The sequence below is a fragment of the Calypte anna genome, chromosome 12 (assembly GCF_003957555.1).
Source record: "Calypte anna isolate BGI_N300 chromosome 12, bCalAnn1_v1.p, whole genome shotgun sequence".
Taxonomy (NCBI): domain Eukaryota; kingdom Metazoa; phylum Chordata; class Aves; order Apodiformes; family Trochilidae; genus Calypte; species Calypte anna.
This window is the reverse complement of record NC_044258.1, coordinates 15,004,307-15,027,646: the sequence shown is the minus strand read 5'-3', so window position 1 is coordinate 15,027,646 and position 23,340 is coordinate 15,004,307.

Genomic DNA, 23,340 nt, shown 5'->3' with positions numbered 1-23,340 from the left:
AGCTGTGGCAGGCAATATATTATGGGCTGGCTTGCTGGGTTGAAAAGTGAATACGATTCATCTTTGTGTTTGCTTTAGGGAGGGATAAGAGACTGTTTTGCTTACTCAGGTGTTTTGAGTCTTTTAACTCTGCCTTTGTCTCGCTGGGTTTGGGAATTAGCTTCTAAGTGCTTGTGCATTCCTCCTTCTCAAACTGGAGGTTATTTGTGTATTTGTTCAGTATGAAACAAGTCTGCTGTATGTGATATTACTTCACACTCTCATTGATTGCTTTGCTGCTGCTGCAGTTTTGGAGGGGAAGTGGCACAAAGAAGCTGAAGTAGCATTTCTGTTTGAGAGGAACGCGTGCTGTTTATTTAAGAAGCTGTTGCCACGTTTGTTATAGAAGGTAGTTTGTATAGGTCTCCTCTTCTGCTGTAAGAGAGGAGGATTAAAAAAAAAAGAAGCATTCCAGTTCAGGTTAAAGGACTCCTAAAGCATTCCAGTTCAGGTTAAAGGACTCGTAGGCATGCAAGATGCCTTGAAGGCAGACAAAGAAGTGCAAACTGTGACATTCAAAAAACCATCCAGTGGCAAAAATGTTGGCCCTGCTTCTTGGCTACACTGTCTTCCAGCTAGCTGGCTATCTGCTTCTTGAACAGAATTAGTTTACATCTGGCCAGCTCAGAGCTGGGGCAAGGAGCATAAGTCTGTCAGCCCGCATCCATGCAGTCATGCCCTTCATTTGACATTAATGCCAAATGTGCAGCTGGTAATAATTTTTTTTGAGAGAGAATTATTGAGTTTGACACTGACATGGTAAGGATTTTATAGGGTATCTCCAGACTTTGTTCCTTCAGGGAAAGGGAACCGTTCCATAACAATTCACCATCCCATTTACCTAGAGATGTCACAAAATATTCCCTCCAAGTGGCCTCTATGAGTATTGGGTGGGTAGAGGACTTTACTTTTTTTCTCTCAATTCACTGGGAATAATTCATTGTCTGACAGCTCTGCTTGTGAAACCACTAAGGTGCATCCCCGAGAAACAAGCCCTGACAATCCACTCAGCACCCAATTTGGCTTCACTGCATCTGTGCACTTGTAGTTGCTCTGTTATGTGACCTCTGTGCCTCTCCCCACAGTCTGTTGACATTCATTTATTCATTTGATTTCAGCCTCAGATGCAGCAGCCGCTGTCATTTCCATGTTCTGAGAGGAGGTTGGAACATGTTGACACAAGGCTTGGGCTCATGTCTATGTTCCAAGAGCAGATGGGGAAAGCTCTGTACTCACCAAGGAAAAGAGGGTATTCAAGGACATCTTCCCTTTGGGTGGAGACTCTGTTGGAAGAGATGCTCAGAAGGTGGGACTTCTGTTCCATGAGAAAGCCTAAAATAAATAGATTTTGTCCTATTTTTGTAAGGAAAAATAAATATATATAATAAAAATTTCAATTTATGTGGGTAGGAAGAGGTAAGGACATAGCAATCTTCAATAGAAACAATGCAAGTGCTCTGATACTTCTGTAACAAGAATGAGCCTGGAAGGCCAAGCAAGGAGTAAATCTTGTTCTGGGTGCTGCCAAGCACCTGGGATCCAGTGTCCCTTGGTTAGGATTAGAACAAACATTGGGGCATTTGGACATGACACTCCCAATTCTGCAAGACAGCCAGGAAATGACCAAGTCGTCACAAAAGGCAGATCTTCCAGACTCTCTCCCCTGTGACTTGGTGCCTAGAAATGTCCATTTTTGTGTGAGAAATGGACAGCTTGCAGTGGGCACACAGAAAAGATTTAGAGGGGATTTTTTAACTTAATGGTTTCATGTTTGCCCAGGGCTGTCAGGAAACAGACTGGATAGCTCTTACTTGATTTCTCACTGTGCTATCTCACCAATGCTCTTCTTTTCAGTCTTCATCACCTCCATTTGTCTACCCCATTCCCAGTTTGATCTACCAGAGAGGGACATGAAATGTGATGTGAGCACATTTCTCATCTGTATTACAGGATAAAAGCTGCCTTTTTATTTCTACCATTTAGAGAGAAAAGAGAAGGTGGACAAGCTCTCCACAGAAAGGTGAGACCAGCAGGAGCCCTTTCTGAGGTTGTCTGCTTGTCCTGGAGGAAGATGGATCTAGGATGAGAGGAAAAACCACAATACACCTATTGAATAATCTTTTAGAGGTGACAAAGGCTGCAATCATAAGGAAAAAGAGGAACTTCCTGGAGGCAAAATGTAAGTCACCTGGAAATACTGATTTTAGCCTTCTCACATCTTCATTTGACCTCCTGTCACAGCTGGCCAATGCTCTGAAAGGACCCACTTTCTCTCTCCACAGATGAGAAACTTGCCTCCCTGTAATTTTTATTCTAAGCAGCTATATTGTAGAAGTGTGATGATTGCCTCTGCAGCACTTGCCTGCTTCTATCATGGGATAATTGGAGATAAAGGTAATGTGGTTTTAATTTCATATCATTATTAAGTTGCTGGTAGGTAAATGTATGGAAGATGGTGTAATAAAGCAATATGAAATATCCCATAGTGAGCTGTTGGAAGGACTTACCAACCATGAATGAAAGGCACAGATATTTGCAGAACTGCTAGAGAGGAGATTAGGGTGAGGGAGGTAAAATGTGCCTGTCTCTAGGTTTGGGGCATTGATAAGTGATGGGGCTTAGACTCAGCCTTCTGCTTCTCCTGTTGAAGAAAGACCCAGGAGCTGTGGCTTCCAGTCGTGGGTCCTTCCAATCCTTGCTCTGTCAGAGATGGTTGTTTCTGAAGTCAAGGAACTCTCCTGCCATCATAAAGTGAGACTAAAATAATTTCCTTGCCTCATGCTCTGGAAAGCCATTGATAAGAAATGTTCTTTGAGCATGGGGAAGGTGGGTATAGCTGATCTGTTGATACCTCCTGGGATGAATAGGAACCAAAGCAAGTGCTCAACAAGCTTGGACTTTGATAACCTCTTCCACCAGTGGAGGAAAATGCCTTTGGCTTATTCTTTCTGGCATTGTTTGACACAAGATCTGCTGCTATGTTCCTGCCCAATGCCTACAATGATGGAGGGTGGTGAGGAGTAGCCTGGTAGCAGCTGCTCACTCCTAATCAGGAGAATAACAGGAGTCCTTCCTACACAGGTAGGTGCTGCTTAAATAATTTGCTCTTAGTCCTTCATTCAGTGTGCTTTGTCCAGTGCCCTTTCTTTACACAAAGATTTTTTTTCTCCACACTTGAAGGCGTGAGCATTTCTCTGTTATTTTATTTGGAAAGGAGAGGATGTGGAACAATGCTGCATCTCCAGCTCCCTCACATCTCTTTGATTTCCCATATTGTCCAAAAAACTCTGTTCTCTGAGTCAATAGCACACTCAGCCCTTCAGCCATGCAGGGAACATCAGCTCACTCGTTAGTCTTCTGATATTCAATCCTTTATGCTGGTTTTGCTTTCCATTTTTATAGCTGGCTTAGAGCCATATTCTTCACCTTATGGAAATCTTAGCAGGTGTGCTCAGGGCTTAGTGGGAATACATGCTGTTTGCTAAGCAGCCTCTTCAGCTGCTTTCTTTCAATTCCATCTCTTCTTACAATTCAAGCCCTGAGTTTCATACCAGGTAGGATTGCAGCAGCTGAATCCTGCCAGATTTGCATGGGAAAGTCCAGTGTCCTGTGTACAAGGAAATAACTTCAATAGCCCTGACTACAAAGGGAGTCCAGATTCTCCTGCCTACAATGGGTTTTGACTCTGATTAAACTCTCAAAGACAGGGTTACTATCCTGTTTCTTGTGAATGTTTGGATAAGAACAAATTAATTTTTTACTAATATTAGTAAAAAGAGAGATATTATTTATATTTCTGCTTTGTGGCTACAACATGTGACAAAAATTTCCATCTGTTAATTTAATTAATGTTGACAGCACAGAGAAGGGGGCTGCCCAGCAATGGGGAAGATGACATTTGACTGGGCACATTGAAAAGTCGTGGTAAAAGGTGATGAGTGTTATTTTTAAATGCAATTACCACGTGGCATAGAGCAGGTTTGGGCCTTTCTGATTGCTGAGGAGATGTGGACAGTGGCTGCTGCTGGTGCTGGGTGAACTGTAAATGTTTTATGAGTTCTCTCACTGTAGGAGCAGTGCAGTGCCAGCCTGTCACAGGAGCACATTTAATTGCTCTCTAACAACATTGTCATTGTTGCCTGAATACACACCCTGGCCCTGCCTTCCACCTCCACCCCTGCCCTCAGAGCTCTTGACATTAAAAGCTATTGATGGATGTGCTTGTTTTGACTAATTCTGAAGCCACTTGAACATTATGGGTTTGAAAGTTCAATGCTGATGTAACTGAGTTCATATCCTGAGGGAAAGGGATACTGGCAGAAGGCGAAGGTATTCCTATGGGAAAAACTGGTAGAAGAGAGAGAAGGGTTGTGAGGAGAGAGATCAAGACCTGAATAGTGGTGGAGAAAGATCAGGAGCAGAGCAGAGAATGGAAAATTAAACATGGTATGAGGTAGCTGCATGTATTTGGCTCATTCCTGAAGCTGTGTTTAGCAGAGGGTCTCCTCTTTGCCTGAAAAGTAACTGAATTATGAAAATTAAATCTGTTTTGCAAGGAAAAAACCCCACAGCTATAAATGTGATGGGCTAAGAAAGCTGATGTGCCAGGCTCTGAGAAGTTAGGGGGCTGGCTTTTTAAAGAAATCATCCCCCACCCTTCCCACCTTTTCCCCTCTGCTCTCTCAGCTCAGGCAGACAGAATGGGATTATTATTGCAGAAACACAACCTTGGGGGATGTGGGAAAGGCAGTTTTCAACCTGAGGGAACTGAAAAATATCATCAGACCCCTGCTGGATTATCTAAGGTCAGGTGCTGTGTGGGACCATGCTGATTGCTGCTGGAGACTGCCCACTCCCACAAAGATCTCCTTTGCAACAGAGCTTGTGTCATCGGGCAAATGAGGCTCAGGAAAAGTTATGATTGCATAAAGCAACCTCCCAGGGCTTTCAGCATCTCTTCTAGAATGTCAAGTCCCTTTTATCACCATTCTGAAGTATTAATATTTGCTTCACTCATAGCATCACATCTGGATGGCTGACAGCATGTAATAGAGGTCAGAAAGGGTTACACTTCTTGGTCACTGGTCAGGAACTGGCTGGTGTAGATGAGGTTTACAGGATTGCAATGATAATTTGTAAGCCTTTGCTCAAAGCACTGCAACTGAATCTGTTGTACAACTGAAGCCAGTGGCTGAAATCCAACTCTTTGATAAATCACTTTATTGCTGACCTAATGAGTTCTTCATGACAAGAAGATTTCTGCAGTGCCTCATTCAACAAGCTCTTTTCTGTGCTGGTGGTCAGGACTGAAGAAATGGTTGCATGCAGAACTACTAGGAGGTATGCTACTTTGCAGAGATTAATTGGACACTTGATTGGTCTCACTGTCAAATGCCAGCTGTTCTCTCTTTTGTGAAAAAAAAAAAAAAGTAAATTCATAATAATAATTAAAAAACCCCAAAGCATCCAGACAGCAGCTTAATTTAGATTTGCTTCATTAGCTCCTGATGTCACTGCATTCCACCTCATTCAAATAACTGATGAGATGAAGGTTTTTGCTTCCTGAGAGACTCGTTGTCTCTTTCTATTAATTGTAAAAGCTTGATTTGAAGTGGGGCGAGGATGGAAAAAAATCTCTGAACCTGCTTTCCTTCTTTCTTTCTTATAGGGGAAGGAAAAACTGAGATGGCCATTTAGCTGACAACTCTGTCCTATTATTTCACTGGGCATTTTCTCCTGGGTTCTCTGCACTGAACCCCACTTTCAGACTTTAGTGTAACAACCAGATGGAGCTATCTGAGGTCTTTAAAAAAATGGTATTTTAGATGACTAATTATCATGAGATGACTAATAGCTAATGCTTCTGGGCAGAGCTGTACCTGTTATACCCACTTGTCACTACGTTTGCTAAAAATGAGGAGGAAAAAAAAAAGAGGTAAATTTTGCCTGAGCTGAAACTTTTTCCAGGTCAAGTCTCTTCTTATTTCACTGTTCATCTTGAAGTATTACGTAAAGTTTTGGGCCACGAAACTTCTGCAAGGTTGGATTTGAGATAATGAAAATGAAACTTTTTCTCTCCAAGTTGATCTGGTCAGCACAGGGCTGTGTCATGGAACCCCCAGGAGACATCTGGCCATGTTGGCTGCTGTGTGTGCAGTGTGGGGGGACGTGTTGTCCCTCCTTGGGTGAGGGTGTAAAGAGCTCCCCTGAAATCCCTGCGAAGCCCCAGCAGGCTCTGCTTAAAGAGAAGGTAAAAAGCACTGGTTTAAATAAAGAGGGTGATTTTGCTCATGCATCAGTCCTCTACTGTGAAATATAAAGTTGTTGTTCAAGGTGAATGCCTGAGGTGTCTGGTCCATCAAGGCTGAATGGTCAGCAGCTGCAGGGATGGCCTCATCTCTTTGCCAGGACATTTGACTTACCAGAAATGGAGGCTTCTCAGGTGTCCTTCATGCTCCTGGCCTGGACTGCTGACACTGCAGACATTTCACGAGCTTTCTCTTCCTCTTTGGGCTATATTTTTGCTTTTTATTTTCCTTTTCTTTCTCCATGAAAGTTTTCATCTTGGGAACAGTGGCCAAGATTTGGTGTCTGACAGATACTTTGGTTTTTCTTTTCCTCCTAGGAATTTCCTTCTACTGCACAAAGACCTTTCATGCTCTGTGGGATCTTATGGCAGACTCTTGCAGGGCTTGAAGGAAAAGAATGTCCACTTCTATTAGCCAGCATCCTTCTGGACCAGTAATCACTTCTCTTTCTGCAAGAGCTATAGGCTGTACACTGTATAAACAGGGCAGAAGACAAGTGAGGTGGAGTCAAACCCTCCTGGCCACTTTAATTCAGAGTTGCTCTGTTGACTTGTGACCCAAAGCATGCTAACAAATTGTGTGTGTCAGAGGCAATAAGTGATGTGAAAATGGAAGATCACTGGGTGTCATTTAAAACCATGAAGGGTTTAAACTATTTGCTGAGCTCCAGTCAGTTTGCACAGGGTAGAGTTTTGCTCGCTGGTGTGGTAATGGGCATGTGCTTGGATGTAAACTCTTTCCAATAGCCAAAATTTTAGTAAGTTCATTCCACAAGGGAGTCTCCAAACCAGGCCCGTTTTCTGGTCTTTCCTTGACACAAGAACTGTGTGCTTTAAACAGCTCTCTGAAGAAGTTTATTGATGTTGCAGACAGGCTTGCACTGCTGAGGGTCTTTGTTGTTTGGGGTTGTGGGTTTTTTTCACTTATTTGTTGTTTTTAAATGTCTAAAATCAGGCCGCCCAGTTTCACACCAACAGGAATGGATTAATTCTATTATTTTTTTTTACTTTCTTTCTGAGCTGACTTCTTGCTTGGTTCATTTCCTATCCATTTAACCTTTTGCTAATTCTAGCAGCAGCAATCAATGCTGGACACCTGCATGTCCTCAACTTCATGTTGGCATCTGATTATGGGACCAATATATTTTTTGTAAGAGCGAGGAGAAGAAAGATGGATGACATTTTTGGGGAGTTAGGGTGTGTGCATTCCTGATGAGAATTAGGCAGCCAGTTCAACTCTCTGCTGAAAATCACCACGTGCATTATCTGCCATCCCCTCCTGCCCGTGCAGATCAACAGCTCTGCTATCACAGCTCTCAACTAATGCAACCTTACAACTTATAATTAACTGGATTTCCTCCTTGATTATTAAACTAATAACAAGAAATACTCCATGGAAAGGAATAGAATCTGCAGCATTGGAAGGTGCTGTTTCCCCAAGACACATCTCAGCTCATTTTCTGGCAAAAGGCATGAAGCACCATGCTTTTAATACCTGTAGTTGGGTGGAACTTTACAGACTGCATCTCATCAAATGTGAATGAGTAAGCTCCCTGGATTTCATTGCAGACTTACACTGATACTTTGGCTCTGTTTTAGCAATTTAATATTTTGTCTCTGGTAGGACCTGGAGTCAGTCAGGGCTTTGGGGTGGATGTGCTGGGACTTTCCTGTGACCCAAGTACACTGAGAACATAAAAGGGGATTTAAATTATTTAACTGGCCTAGTGTTGGATGCCTAAAACATACACTAAATAGGCAGCTTTTGAAAAGGATAAACTTAAGTATGGTGAAAAAAAAAAAGGGCTAAGAAACTGACTTCTCCTCAACCTTATATATCCTCTGTAGGACAGGCTTTGCCCTTGTGTTAGCCCAATCTGAGGGCTACAGAAAGCTCTGGGTCTCTGATGTGCCATCCTTCCTCAGGTAAGAGAAAAAAAAAATCTTCTTTTTAAGAGGGTAATTCTTTTTCATCTGGAAAATGAAATTGCTGCTCTGCTTTGTCTAGCAAGATGCCAGGTAGGTTGGGTCAGAATCTCTGCTGGAACCAGTTGAACCTACTCTAAATGATAAAGCAAAACTGAAATATGACATTTTGTGATCCAGCTCCTGTCTAGCTGTTTGTCTATCAGTGTGCCTGTGAGTATTTGCCTGCTTGTCTGTCTTGTCCCACAGCCAACAGCTACAGATGTGTATATGAAATTACATTTCAGTCCCGATTTGTAGAAGTATTTAGTGCTTCATAAATCCCTCTGCAATTCTAGACATTTCATCTCTTTTGCTGGTATTTTTGGTATAAAGCTGACAAATAAGCAGTTGAAATCTTTCATTCACTGACTGCTGTAATCAGCTAGCTATAAGAAGAGATGGCAAAGTTATTTATATTTTTTCAGAGAGAGTAATTCTTTTCTCTTCTTTTACATGGCAGAAAAAGTGCTCTGGTGGAAAAATGCTCTGTAGCAGCTTAGCATTTCCTCTGAAAGTGCCTCTGGGTGACTTATGAGGCAAATGAATGCAGTTCACACTTGTACTAAAATAATGTTTTATAAACCTTCTACACAGTGAAAATGATGTGTGAGGTATAAATATTCTGGAGTAAAAATTTGTATCCTTTAAAAATTGTGAAAGAAATAACTAAGAAAAATGATGTTGCAAGTGCTTTCTGGCCTGACCTGGCGCTGTGCAGTTCATCAGCCAGCTCAGTGGTCCTCTCCTCTTTTCCAGCTCCAGCTTATTCCAGGCCAATGTGTCTCAGGGAATAGCTGTGCATTGTGGTTTGTTAGATGAACACTGATGGGGAGTTTCCAGTAAAGCTGTACTTATTTAAGAAATAAAGGCAGAATTCTTCAATGTCTGAGGTGGCACTTCAGGGACCTTGATGTCACCGTGCTAATGTCCTGAGGCAGGCTGGTGGGTCCTCTTGGAAATGAAGGAAATTGTATTCACATACTGTTCAGGAAAGCTTTTTCATCCTTATTAGTGAGAACTGACTGCTGATTTGACTCTTTGCATGTTAGGTATTTTAGACCTCATACATTTATTTTTTTTAAAGAACAGCTTTTCCTAAGAATGAAGTGAACATTTCCTATCAGTGCTTTGCCTTTTGTGCACACCTCGAGAGAAGCCCATCTTCATGTGCTTGTTTACTCATAAGATGAAAAAGTGTCTTTTTTTTTTTTTTTTTCCCTAGTCCTTGTGTACGAATCTGCAATAAAAATGAGGCATATAAACCATCAGAGACATAGCTACAGGGGAGAAACAAAGTGGGCTTGGTGACCTTGATGTGCATGCCGAGGTTGTTATGGCAACAAGCAAGTGAAATCACTGTTGCTAAGGCTCAGAGAACTAAAGCAGTCTCAGTCACTTAATGGTCATTATTCTCCAGGAACTTAACTTGGAGTTTGCTGCAAGCAAAACTGCAAAGTGAGTCAGCAAACGAGCCAAAATACTTAGAGATATGAATGAGAGGGGTTTTCTTTTCAGCCTCCTTCCCTTGAGCCCTTCAAGTTGTACTGTCAGGAGCAGCCCCAGAGGTTTTCAAGCACCAGATCAAGCTGGAAGAATTCCCAGTGAGCATTAGGAGCACATCATGACACCAAGTGCAGTCTTGAGACTGGAGCAGAGATTGGTGCTGACCCCCTGGCAGAGTGGCCTGGGGACACCTCCCTTTCTTCTCCAAAAGTAGTGATTTGCAGCTTGTATTTATGAACCCCAAATCTCTAATATTGTTTCCAGCACTACCAGGAAATAGAGGTCTTTTCTTCCTCTCCTCATATTGCCTATTTGCTTAGTGGAAAAATAAAGAGGTGCCAGACTTTTATTTTTGCTTGACTAGAGCTAAGATTTGGATGATCCTCTCAGATCTTTGGGGACAGGACAGAAGGACAGTTAAACTAGCTAAAAAGTAATTAATCTTATTGGTAATCTTAATAGCTTTAAAGAAATACCCCTTTAAGAAATCCTAGCAAGCTCAAGATGTTGGAAACCAATTTTAGGGGATGAGTTTTGTAACCCTTAAACAGGTTCAGGGGGTTTAGCAGAATAGAAAGCTTGAACTTCAAGAATAAAACAAATGTACAAGTAGCGATGCCAGTTTTAATTGGAAATAGCAAAAATCAGCCATGAAAAATCTTCATGCCAGTAGTGTTCAGGGAAATTCAGTGCACATGGTGGGAAACTGTAGTCACAATGCATTTTGCTGAGAAAATCATGTATGTATGTAATATTGCTGTTCCTGAATTCTTTCACAGACCAAAGCCAAACAGAAGATAGTCTTACCCTAAAATAAATACACAGCCCCTCCACTATTCCAGACACACCACCAAATCCTGCTGAAATGTCATTGCCAGGCTCCAGTGTCCTCATCCGCAGTTGTGAATTAACAGAGATTTTTCCAAAGGCTAATTGCAAAACCCCCTTCAGTTCCAAGTTAATTTCCAACAAGGCCAGATGTGAATTTGCAGTTCAGGCCTCTATATTGTTCCAGAAAAAGCAGTGGCATTAGCAGCTGAAAGCAGTCATTATGTGTTTGTTCCCACAGCAGACTGATTACTCCTCCAGCAGAGCTGAATCTTGTACAGGCTGAGCTGGATGGCAGCCCTTTACATATGTATTCCTTCTTGAAAATGGACACAATCAGGCCATTCATGTATCCTGCCAAGATGCCTCTTGGTTTCAGAAGCCCTGGGTGATTGCAGGGATGATTTGCTTCTGCATCTGTGTGTGCTGCCATTTATCAGGATGGTCTCCGTTGAAATCAGCAGTGTTTGACTGAAATTGGAATCCATCCTGAGGATGAAATCTGGTCCTCTGGAGGACATTAGGACTGGTGGCCCCAAAATTCCTGTGGCTTTGAAAATGTGTCTGGCACAACTCTGTGGTGCTGGGCTGCAGGGATTGGGATGAATGCTAGGACTCACTATTGTCTTTAGGCATTGTTGCTGGCTCAGCTACACCACAGTGAGCAGAAGGCTTTGGCTGCTTAGGTCAGTTTTGGTAAGGTTCCTAGAATCACAGAATGGTTTGGATTGGAAGCAGCCTTAGAGATCATCTAGTTCTAACCCCCCTGCATGAGCAGAGACACTTCCCACTGGATCAGATCACTCCAAGCCCCATCCATCCTCGCCTTGAATGCTTCCAGGGATGGAGCATCCACAGCTTCACTGGGCAACCCCAACAATAAATAATTTGTTCCTTCAATCTAATCTAAATCTCCCCTCTTTCAGTTAGAAATCTTTCCCCCTCATCCCATTGCTACATGGCTTTTTCAAAAGTCCCTTCCCAGCTTTCCTGTAGCCCCTTCAGGGGATGGAAGGTGCTCTAAGGTTTTCCCAGAACCTTCTCTTTTCCAGGATGAACAACCCCATCTCTCTCCAGCCTCTCTTCATAGGAGAGCTGCTCCACCACTCTGATCATGATGAATCCTCCAGACTTACTCCAACAGGTCCATGTCCTCCTTTTCTTGTTCTGCCATAGAAGAGCTGTTCCTGCAGAATTGCTTTTCTGGGGTTGCTCTGTCAAAGCTGCTCGTTCGGCAGGAACTCAGTTCCACTTCAGCCCTGAGCAAGTTGGCCAAGGTGGAGGAAGATGCTGCTTTCCTCTCCCCTGCCAAGGAGGATACTCTGGGGATGATCCATCACCTAACCATGTGGCCAGGCACTACCATCCCACCACAGCTGTGGACCCAGGGGGCTGGGGAGCTTTGTGAACATGCAGCCCAAATCTGAGGAGCATACATATGGAGTTGAGAGGATATTTGAGAGCTGCCACAGTCCCTACATTGAGAAGCTACAGTAAAAGAGAGCAACAAGGGCAGAAGTAATACCATTTTCTTTCATCATTTTAAATCTTATTGGACACCACAGTCTGCAGAGCCTTTCTCTGGTGTGCTAAGGACATTGCAGGAATCTGATGTAGGGACTTCAATCCCTCTTTGACTACTCTGTGTCGTGCTGGTTTTGGAGTAATCCACTTACACTGTCATAAATTGCTAAGACTTCTCTTATATCCAGTATGTTTTCATCTGCTGCTTTAAAACCCAGACCAGCTGATTGTTGGCAGGGCCTCCAGCAACTACGTGTAATCAAAGTATTCATTAAAAAAAAAATTGATCATTAAATTAAATGGTTGTTGAGAATGTTATTGCTAAACAGCCAAGCAGATGATTAAGCAAAGCCTTGCATGAATATCCTGCATAGCAAAAACAGTGGTGGAAATTACCACTCTCCTTGACAGGAACTGCAGCGTGTTCTCATTCACACCAGAGTTTTCAGCTGTATCATCAGAAGGGGAAGAGCTGCAGGAGATGTGCTCAGTCAGTGTGATGCTAAGAGGTAAAAAAATTCACAAGGTGATGGCTTGGCATGACATAGGCACACGTTTTCATTGTCTGTAGAATTGTGTATGGGAATATGAGAGGCTGAAATGGCACTTGATGGTGGCAGCTGGGGAAGAAAACCAGGAGGTTTTTCTCTTTGAGAGAATGGAAATATATTTCAGCTGAACTCTTGACTGGCTGATTATTCTGTTTTATTCTTTTCATCTGTGAAAAGCCCTTTCCCTTTTACATCCCTATGCATCTTTCAGCAAGGTATCTCCAGCCAATGTGTCTGTCTAGAGCAGGGATTTTATTTTGCTGATCAGTGACATGAGAACTCTTGCATTTGAAGTTTTGAGGCATTCTCTGATTTAGTGCTTTTTTTCAAAAAAATGTATTGTGCTTGAGACCTACCTCTGTGATTGAAATGTCACTTGGAGTCAATGTGGCCACGTCTTGGGACAGCAGGAGCAAGAAAGATGAAATTTTAAGAAAAGGAAGAGGGGAAGAACCAAAGAACCAATGATGTCCAACTGCTTGGGAAAAGCTGGAGGTGTCTGTGAGCAGTTGTTCAAAGATTCACAGCCTCCCATCCCCTTCCTACTGCATTGCCTTCTGTTCAAAGACACTAGAAAGTTTTACCTTATTATAAGGTAAAGGTATTGTAAGGTATAGAGGGTACAGCTACTTTTGTGCATGCTTATTGCAAGAAACAGTTGTTGCTTTAAAAATCTTTGCCTAAATTGAAAAAGGAAAACAGACAAAAAGGTAACAGAGGAGACCTTTCTCCCTACTACTGGATTATGTGGGTGTAACAGCATTGCAGAGCCAAGCTGTGGAGGAAAGGGCATGGGAGTGGTGGGAGTTCATCCACCATCTTTTGCATCTGTTTGGGTTTTGCAAGGTATCTGGGCTCATTCTTTGAAAAATGCAGCCAGGCTGCAGTAGTTTTATTTCCCACTGAATGTATTTGGGAAGCAGCTACTAAAGCTCCTCTGCTAGAGATGACATGAGAATCTGGTTGGAGAAACAGTTCATGTTGTTAGCTGTGTTCTGTCTGTTTGTGCTCTTTTAATCAATATCTTTGTTTAGTACCTCCTTGCTGTTGCTGTGGGCACTGGTTTTGCTGCGTAAGATGTTAAGAAGGACAGCAGAGACAAATAGAGATTTAATTTTAAAGCTGGAACTGGTCTCAAAGTAGCCAAGGAATGCATATAAATCAAGCTGGTAGCATTTTTTGATCATCTGTAACTGCCAGCAGTATTCTCTGCAACCTCAATTAATAGTGTCCCCTGAAAGACTCTTGGAGAAAGCTTGTGGTACTTGGGAGAAGTTCAACAGTCTTTTTTGTGCCATTTGCCAGAAAGACTCTGGATTATTTTACTTGTCTGCCAAGGTTTCAGATTAAGGGTGATATGAAAATGGCATAAAAGGGTTTTTGTATTTATTTGGTGCTTTTGATTAGAGAGAAATGATGCTTTTGTTGATCCCTGCTTCCCAAAAGCAGCATTTTTCGAAAAAAAAATTCAATTTATTGATTTAATAATAATCATGCTCTAGCCCTTGGGCTTCACCTCTGCCTGAAAGCATCTCTGGGCAGGGAGCTGCAGTTTATGCCTCTGCTTCATTCAGTCCAAGGCTTGAAATAGTCACGAAAGATGTCACTTCATACTAACCATCATACAGCCTGGAGGTGAACTTGTCACTGTCTGTTTGTAAACAAGCACAGCTCTTACAAGGGAGATTAATGAAAGAGATTTATGCCTTTATGTGTCAATAAATTAATAAAAGGAGGCAATAGATGATAGGAGAACATGGAGGTCCAGGGTTTTTTTAAGACCAGTAAGATTTGCCCTATAAAAAATTTCCCCAGGAGTGCTTTTGCTGGGGAGGTTTAAACAAAGAGTGAAGGGGGAATTGCCTCCTGCTCCCTTGGGTAGGATGAGGATAAGACAGCCAGGTCATTCTTCAGCCTCACAAAACATACAGCCTGAAAATATACTGTGGAGGGAAGGGACACTTTATTTATCTCCATTCGAGGTGTGGTGAGTTGGCCACGAGACCTCGTTCATGCCTTTACACCACACAAAGGCTCTGAGGGCTTCAAAAGGCTCAGATCCCTTGAACATCATAGTTATAATGATAACCTAAACAAGCCAAAAAATCTCTGCCCTGCTTCTATTCACTCCCCTTGGCAGGACAATTGTGAGCCCCAGGCCCTGACTACTTTGGGTGCCTGCCCAGAGAAAAACACTGGGAGTGCTGGCAATGATGTTAGTGGGGAGTAATCAATCAGCTCCATTCCCTCCCCACAGAGAGAGAGGGATTGATTCCTCACAGCTCTGCTAATGATTGCAGCACCAACAGGCTCTGGGCCTTCAGGACTTGAAACAGCCCCCAAAAAATTCATAGTTGCCTTTTAGATCTGATCACCTTTCATCCTACTCAGAAAGTTAAAAATCAATTAGTTTTCTGGTGTTTAGGAAAACTGCCTTCTTTAGTGCAGCCCCTGAGCTCTCCCTGGTGAGTGAGATGCTGAGTGCCAAAGTGGGGGTCCTGGTGGTGGATTCCTCTACCTCTGCTGCCTTCTTCTGCCTCTGGGCCAAAGCTGTCCTGGAGTAAGTGCCACTTGTCTCATCCTCTAGCGTGGCAATAATTTGAATTGCTCTTGAGTTCCTGTCTCTGCTGAACTTGTTGATTTGCATTCAAAAAGGATCTTCCAGGAGAGAATTGGATTTGTGAGGAAAGTTGATTTTGCCTCGTTATCCAGTAAGGGAATAACTTCATCTGCTTAAAAAGAGGCCATGCAGGATGGGAATTACTCAGCCAGGTGGAAGATAGCAGGGAAGAGGGAAGGCACAGCTGCTTAGCCTGACCAGCCTGGGATTGTTCCCTGCTATAGAAATCCTATCACAGAGTCTAAGTAATTCCCCAAGGCTGTGAAATGAGAGATTTCACTCCTAGGTTGCAAAAAATCATGAGCACAATTGCAGGAAGTCATGAAAAGCATTGGCTCCATGGTATAAAATTCAGATAGCTTTGGGTTTCTCCTAAATGTATTTTCTGAGGATTTTTGACTCCTAGATCCAAATGTAAAGCTTCTTCTGGCACCCAAAAAGTGGGAATTTTCTTTTTTTCTGAAGTTAAGGTTTTTTTCTTATAATCACCTGAACTGAAAAACTCAAGAACCTCAAATAACACAAGATTCCCAGGAAAGATCCTTCCTTTCTCATCACCATGTAATAAGAAGGGGTATGAGCCAGCAGAGCCCAAAGCAAGCTTAGGCAGTGACTCTTTATACACAGATATGAGTCTGTGTGCCAAGCTGTTCTACAGAAACTTATTTATTTTTAAATAGGAGCTGTCATCTTTACTCATTTCTCTAGCTAACTTCTCTCTGACAGAGCTGTGTCCCCTGCCCACCAGGGCCAGTTCTCTCCTGGAGGAGCCTCTCCAAGGGCCCTTCAGCAGTAGCACTTGAGTACCTACCAAACCTCAGTGCATGTCATTTAATATATATCATGAGTCTGTTTGTGGTGATGCTTCACACCTGCTCTGAGTGCAGGTCTATGTAGAGTTACAGAAGATGGCTGGGTTGATAAATGCCTCATCTATTTATAATGTTGACCCATCCTCTCCACCTATGCATCTTCTATTGGTTATAAAGACCATGGTTGACTTCTCCTGCAGCATTATCCACAGTTTTTCTTCTGTTTGTGACATATCCCTAACATTAAACCAAATGTGTTGGTTTTAATCAGGTTGAGTTTCTTGATTACAATGTAAATTAGTGATTGAGTGTTCACTCTCAAACCACTGAGGCTTCTTGCAGGTCTCCTGCTCTCGTTTGGGTGTGATGGCCACTGCCTCTTCCTCAGCCTCTCAGAGGCAGAATGACATCTTTCTTGTCCTCAAAACCTTCCTGGGTTTCTGCTCTCAATCAGTAGGATAGGGCAAGAGTCTTCACTTACACGAAGAAGTGACTGGCATTATCCTAATGAGCCTTTGCAAACACACCATCCTTCTCCCCTAAAACGATAGTTAAAACACTATTACATTTGTTCATCTGACATTTAAATTGTTCCTGTGCAATCCCATCAGCACAGGCTGCCAAAGGGCAGCTGTTGCCTTTCATCTCGAAAGCCAGAGTGAGTTCACTCCTGTCTTAAAAGCACAAGGTTTTGTATAGTTTGGATTTGTACAGTTCAGAGAGATTTCAAACTTGACTCACTCCAAAGTTAATTTCTCTTATTTCTGCATTAACAGGAACTTTGTGCCCTTTTGTGCACAGGGCAGCTCTCAGATGAGACCTTAAGTGGCTTCTACCATCCAGTGTACTTGTGTTCATCTCACAGAGACTAATAAACTTTTTGATTAGACATCAAAAAAACCCTCATTTTTCTCTTTGTAGACTTTGATTAGATACTCCTGGTAAAGATAAATATTTTGATTTAGTCACTGCTTCTAGCAAAAGCATAGAAATACTCCCCCGAAAGAGAAGTAGGAATAAAAGAAAAAGTTCTCCTAAAGTCTTAAAACTTGTAGCTAGTCCAGAAAAACAACATAACTAATGCTCTCCCTGACCTTTCCCATCTTTTCATTTCAGAGCAAGGAAACTAAACCTTGAAGAGCTTTATGGCAGCAGGGTCTAAGTGTCCTTTGTGTAGTAGCTTTTCATGGTAAACTCAAATATTAAAAACTGCTTGGAATTACTATTAAATGTTAGCATGACACCTATAATGTCATTAAATTGTCCCTTAAATACAAACTTTTAAGGTATTCTCTACCAAACTCCATCTACGGGTTCTGATCTGTCAATTAGTGTCCTCGATGCAGCCACATGAAATGTGTCCAGCATAAACAAAATCAATTATATTGATTTTTCAGGGAAAGTTCACTTGAGGGATGGCTCACAGAATCCTAAAAAAAACTGATTTCAGTACTAAATGTTTCTGCAGTCAGGGCTCTTTTTCAACAGCCTTACTGTGTTACTGGTGGTTGGAGCTAAACCTTATCAAGAAAAATGAGTTTAACCAGAACCTTTCATATGACAGCTGGAAAAGACAATGTCACCCCAAAAAGACCAGAGGAGTCTTATTTGGGATTTTGAAGGCCCAGAGCTTGGATAGATGCTCTTTTGCAATGTACTTTATGAGTGGATTTGCAGGCAGACAAAGAGGATCTGAACCTGGCAATGATGCGTGTTGAAAGGAGCTTAGAAAGGGCTTTGGAGCCATGAGGAATTTTCAGTGGCTTGATCCTTGGTTTTTTATTTTTTTTTTTCTAAAAAAGATGGACTTGATGCAGTTGTCACTGCAGTGGAGCTACCTGACCCATCAACCTTCCCTTCAGTAATAACTTCTGTGGGTCTGAATATGACTGACTGCTCAGGTCAGAAGTACCAGCAGCATCAGTGACTTCTCTTTCAGTATCTGCCCATCAGGCTGCCTGCTCAGTCACCAAGACCTCTGATTCTCTGGAATGATATTAAAAACCAAGGAAGATGGCAAATGTCATCAAATATTTCTCCATGCAGACGGGGTAACATCAAACCCAGCTCTTAATGCACCCCCAGGGAAAGCTTTTATGTCACAAATGCAGCTGCACAAGCAGGCACTGGATCCAAGGAGCTTTGGGAAGGGGTCTGGGAGAACAGACCCATGTCCTGTGGTCACTCACCTCATCCCTCAGCTGAGCTGATGGGACCATTTGGAGCTGGTAACCACATTTGGCTGTACAGGTTGTGCTGTGTGACTGCTTTTTGGCACAACTGTGACAACTGTAATTCACTGTATAGGTTTTGTCAACCTATTTGATAAACGCAATGTCCTTTAGCACCATTCAATGAGATGGCCAGGCTAGGAGAAACAAAGCTCCTTGAGGACAGCTGCCGTTATGTACAGTTGGCATAAGGAGCCTTTTTACAACTTATTTTGACCTTCCATGCCTGAATGAGAGATGACCAAAGGAAAGTGAGTACTGGTGAGCCCACAAAAATGTTGTACTGCTGCCAGTCTGCTCCCCATCCTTATTTTGCTGGCACAGCTCCTGCTTCAAAGGAGTTCCTTGTGTTAGCAACTTGTCCCCAGTGACATCAGTTCTTTAGTACATGATCAGCTGAGCCCTATCTAAGGGACAACTTGTCCAGGACAGAGGTTTCTTTGCAGACTTTACTAGTTAAGGGTTGTCTTGTCATCTCTAAAAGGTTGGCTTATTGTTGTACACCATGAACATTTTATTTTATTGAGGAAAATCTGTCAGTTGTAGATACTACTGATTTATAAATGAGCTGGCCTCAGAGGAGGAGGGTCTTACATATCTTTGAGGAAGATATGATTTGACATGGATAAATGTCACATGATTCAAAAGGTCATAAATACCCAAACTCAGCCCCTCCCTGAAAGGCCTGAGTGGAAAGGTGAGCTCCTGTCTTCGGTTCCTCAGGACCTTGCTGGATTTTCCATGAGCTCCACTATGAAAAATAGCATAATAACATAACCCCCTTTGTATTTTAATGATGTATTTTGGAACGAAGCCCAGGAAACCCCCCAGGCTCCCCCAGTCAAATTCTTGCCCACTTCTTCACAGCCCCCATGCTCTGTGGAAACACATTTGTGGTGCTGTTTACCTTGATACCTCCTTTCCTTGGTTAGCTCTGCACTGTTCAGCTGTCAGTCTGTCCCATTGTGAGATACAACCCAGTTGGGGTGTTGCACTGTAATGGTGGTGATGGCAGCAGTGTGAGGAGGGGGATGGCAGAGGCTCTGCTTTGATTAGCAGTGGGCTTTAATTGCAATTAGCTGACACAGTGCTGACTGCAATTTAACCTGCTCTGAGCAGAGCAGGCAGCATCGTGTCAGCTCACTCAGCTCTTCACACATGACCACATCCTTAATGGAGACCAGCCCTTTGGTGGACATCTGGCAGTGAATTCTCCATCCTTTTCTCCTGCTGTGTTGGACAAAATCATTAAAAATGGGGTGTGAGTATAGGAATTAATTTACTGGTCTAGCTTTTCTAAGGCTCAGGGCACTCAGGCTGTGCTGTGCTTAGTGAAAAACTGAACTCCTTAATGTAAGAGGAAATGGGAAGGATGGGCCAAGTTTTCATCAGGACTTTCCAACCCTCAGCTGCCCCCAGGGTGATGCTGGGATTACTTCTCCTCCCCTGTAATTCTCAGAGGAAACATTTTCTATCAAATGTGCAATTACCTAAAAATATGAGGATCCCTGTTGGTCTGGAGTGCAAAATTTCTCTTACAACACCCTGGCAGTCCATGCAGTGAGCATGCAGCTCCACTAATGGTTGTGATTGTTGTTCACCTTGTTCCTCACCATCACAGGTGACTCACTACTGGTTGGCATTAGGTGAGGTTTTAATCATTGAAACCCTGTTGCTCTGAGATGTTCATGATGTCACTCTTTAATTTTTAGACAACAGCTCTGCTGGTTTTCCACAACCCTTCCCCTCTTCTACTTCCCCCTGCCTTGTTTGCTCGTTTCTGCATTTTAAGTGGGCTTTGTGTTCCTGCCCAACAATTTACTGTTTCAGGGCTGTAAAGGTACTTAGATATTTTTAAAAATTCATTAAGATTAGGTGCATTTTGAAAGCATTTCTATGCTTCTCTCTTTGCCTTTAAGCTTTTCACTACTGTTAAACAATTGGCCCTTAAATTGGGTTTTTAAAACCAGATTGAGCTCCAATGTAGAAGTTGTATTATCTAAAGCCCGTGCCCCACATTTTGGCAAATCAATCATTGCTATTCCTGCTCCGGAGCTGTGGAACAGGCTGTCAACTGATATTAATCAATCTTTGTCATTGCCCGTTTCCAGAAGTCATTAGCATGCTCAGCCTCATATTATATTCTCCAGCAGAAAAATAGCACATCGTCAACTCTACTCAGTTATGAGTTACTACACGAGTGACCTTATTGATTGCACCTATGTACTGGAGGTCTGTATTTACCAAGAACCTTCAAGTGTTTGCCTCTAGTGTATTTCCCCTTTCTTCTTTTTTTTTTTCTTTTTTCTTTTTTTTTTAATATTAATTTCTTTTTTTCAGCAGGCAAACCAGCTGTTTCCAAGGAAATGAATATATCTGAGGAGCAAGTATGAACATTGAGCACATGAAGATATCAAGCACATTTGACTGTTGGAACACTAGGAAATTATTAATGGCCCTTTAACACATTAAAAAAAGGCCTGTCAACTTCTAGCTATTTCTGTTGTCACACAGTAACACTTTAAATTCCTATAAATGTGGCCACGGTGAAGTTGCTATGTGTAAAAATTTTCTTAGCCATCAAGGCCTTACAGATGGATTTCTCTTGGTAGTTATTCCTCATGAAGGTTGGCAAAAGCTGGCTGTAAAAGTTACCTCTTCTCTCTTTTTTCCATTTTTTAATCTTTTTTTTGTTGTTGTTTTTTTCAGAGAAGAACGATTCAGTTTAAAAAGGCCTTTATACCATATAAGTTGCATGACCTTATTTTTGTTTCTCTCTATGTGCCAAGGGAAGGAGGGGATGTATCCTCTGTGGGCTGATCCATGCTGCTGGAAGTCGGGGTCCCCAGAGCAATGCTATGGGCATCAGCCCACCAGTGGGATGAACTCCCTAAGACCTGCAGCCCCATGTCAGCCCCTGCAAAGCTGCATAGCAGAAAATAAGGGAAACCTTCGTGGGCTTCTGAGCACAGTTCTGTCAACAGGTCTGAGTGTCCTTGGTGGAAGCAACAGAGCACAAGTTAGGTTTCTAGAGGATTTTTTTTTTAAAAAACCCACTTCATCGAGTAAAAAAACTACCATACTTAATAAGTATCTTCACTCCTTTCCATTTCTAGATTGCCTTAAGGTGTAGCCTCAGGAAAAATATATTAAGGGCTCAAGTCCTGAGCTGATGAACGCTGCTCTTATGGCAGTAAGTTCAAGATCTGTAACAAACTCTTTTTGAAGAGTTATTGCTGGCTGGAGACAGCAGGTAATGGGAACAGGTAATGGGAAGCATTCTGGGGCATTGCTGCTGAAAAACCCTTTCTAACAGCTGAGGATCCACAAACCCCCACAGTACAGGTTGTGACATCAAGACATCCTCAAGAGAAAAAGAAAATACAGTATTAGTCAGGGCTTCAGCAGCCCTTCAATTTGTTATCAGTTTTATTGGGACTAAATCTTAGGCAGGTCACTGCTATATTCTCATCCAATGCTGTATTTTGCTAGAGCTGGCTTATCAGAGGAATCAGTCTCACCGGAATAATAAGAGTTCTGGTGACTCTGGGAAGAATTTCTGCCTCTGGGTGGTAGGAAAAGAAGAATGTAGAAGTTTTAAATCAGTTCACTCAAGGACAGTCTGAACTCTGCCCAGTAAAAGTTTCACAACATAATTTGTCTGTCTTTCCTGGGACACTTTATTATGAATACTTAGTAGGAGATGTCAACATCAAAATGTCAAGTTTCTTGGTCAGAAGACTTGTGTGATCTCTTATCTAGGTTTCATTTGAAAAATGCATGCAGGAGTTTCTGGTGTACCAGATCCAGCGTGAGTCTGTGACAATATATAGATAATTGCCAACAAACCACTTAGTGCATTTTAATAATGTCTGAAGAGCATCCCAGATCCTCAGCCATGTTTCTCCCTGAAGTAAACATATTCAATATTTAATTTGGGTGATGCCAAGGAAGACAGCTGTCCTCTTCTTCCCAGCTGAAACCCACAAGCAGGTCCCAGAGGCTCTGGGGCAAACAGCAGTGACAACCTGGCTGGATGGCAAGGGAAGGATGGCTGCTGTGATCAGCTCCACTGCCACAGCAAGAAGGGTGCAAAGAGCTGGATTTTGAATCCACTTCAGAGGTTTTATTTCCCCACCCTATATTTTTGTACTGTAGCAAATGAGCTTCATCCCTTTTCAGCCAGCATAAGCTGGTGTAGCTTCAGTGATTGCATATTTTATAGGCCATTGATTGAAGTGCTCTTACAGTCCTTTCCCCTTCTCAATCAATGTTTATCCCCTGGAGGCTTCTTCAAAGGACTCAGGGACAAAGGTTTCAACTTAAGAAAACATTTGTGCAGGTCTGCATCAGCAGCCTTGCTCTGCCCAGCAGGTAAGCACGTACTTCAGCATGCTAGAGACCATGGCATGAAAACAAAGTTATAAATGTGCCTGAGTGTGCAGCTGGCTAGGGACACGCTGTTCCAAAATCAATTAGAAAATGGTGCAGGATTTCTATGGCCATGCCTTGGCATGGTACCTTATTTTATAGTCTTTTTTTTTTTTTTTTTTCCTCTGCTGTTTATGCGAGTAATCCATTGAATAACAATACCCAAGAAAGAATCAGTTTTGTGTCAGGAAAGCATCTTTTCCCTTTTGTCACTATCAGTTTTTCTTTCTCCTCTGTGAGCAGCATTCCTTCTTCCTCCAGTGAGCTTCTAATGCCTTTCTGCTTGAATGCCATGGTTACTGCACTGCATGCACTGGTTTTTAAAAATAAGTTTTTCAAATGCCCATTTCTGTCAAGTATTAAGTGCTGCTCAAGGCAGGTCTGATAAATAGTGAAATAAAATCAAACCTGAACTATGTCCCTTCTGCAGAAGGAAGAGGTGATATTTGCAGCCATGTGCCTGGTGGTCTAACAGCAAAGGGAGAAATCCTGCAGCACAGACTCTGGGATAGGGAATGATCCTGAT